The sequence below is a fragment of the Trachurus japonicus genome, chromosome 13 (genome assembly GCF_045865225.1).
Source record: "Trachurus japonicus isolate A0001 chromosome 13, Traja_1.0".
In the NCBI taxonomy this organism is placed as follows: domain Eukaryota; kingdom Metazoa; phylum Chordata; class Actinopteri; order Carangiformes; family Carangidae; genus Trachurus; species Trachurus japonicus.
Window position 1 is genome coordinate 19,487,026 of NC_140919.1, and position 1,374 is coordinate 19,488,399.

Consider the following 1,374-nt stretch of genomic DNA (forward strand, 5'->3'; position numbering starts at 1 on the left):
AGATGGCTCATATCACTGTAACCTGCAGGTCTCCAGTATACAGATGTATAGGCTACATCAGAACATATAACATAATCAGAAGAAATCTTAATATTTTGTCATGATTCACGCTTGAAACCAGCAGATTTCATAAAAAAGAGGAAAACATAAATTATAACAAAGATAGGCTAAAGGGGCTAATGAATGAATAAATTACAACAAATATCTGTTGAATGCTGCATTAAAAGCATGGAGTTTTAGAAACATTACTATTCTACAGCAGGTTCTGTAAGGACTAATTACATTTGCAAAGTAGAAGCTGATTTCCTGGAATTGATATACAACATGTCCAGACTTGTACAGTAATTGGCCACTTCTGCTGCAGTGCTGAACTTTTGTCCTCTGTGTCTTTGCCTCAGACACACACCAGCTTGCACACAGTGCACTTTTTTTCTTTCTTTTTTTTTGCCAGAGGTGAATTTAATCATGTAGCTTACTTTTTTAGTTTTGTGGCCTCAAACCAGTTGAAGCTGTGCTGTATTTGTTGCCATTAATTAATTAATTAAGCTTTCAAGGCAAACTGCGGATTGATCATGAAATTCATAATTAGGTCAAATCCACTCTTTAATAAGAATACAACTATTAGTGTAAGACAGTTGTATACGAAATCATTTTTGCAAAAGGTTAATCTGGATTCTGCTAAAAATTGGCTGTTTAGAGGGTTTCAATTTGACCCCAGAGTTGTGTTTTGCTATAAAATCTACTTCACATGCAACTTGTAATAAAGGCATATCAGAGTTGGCTACAAACGCTGAATCATGTGAGCATGAATGAAGTAGCCTATCCATTCTCCAGCGTGCTGCAGCTCCCATTCACACAAAAATCACAGAGTTGACATTGAACCCTGCTCTTCCCGGCAGATGGGTTAAGTCAAATGAAGCTCAGCCAATCCTAGAGCAGCTCACTGACGTCATGTTATCTGCAGCTCATAGGGATGGAAGTAAAATGTCAACAACCCCCAAATAGACAACTCATGGACTATAAATTCACATGTTATAAGGAGTCACGTTTGACAAAGAAAAAAAAACACTTTGAAGGCTCCACAACTTTCTCTCTATTGGGTAAATCTATAATATATTAAGCTTTAAAATCGGGACCACAGGGACCATGTCACTGAGCATGAGGTCCCACTTCTATAGGAGCTTGCTTGGCTGGAGTTCAAAATTCAGAGCACTGCCATGTACTTACAAGCAGCAAATTTGAGGCAGAGAGAGAGAGAGTATAGTCTAACTTTTAAACGACATTTAAAAAATCGTTCCCACATCGTCTCTCATAATAAACCAGCTGAGAGGAAATACTGTTATCGGTCACACTGTGGACACTTCAATGGCCCGA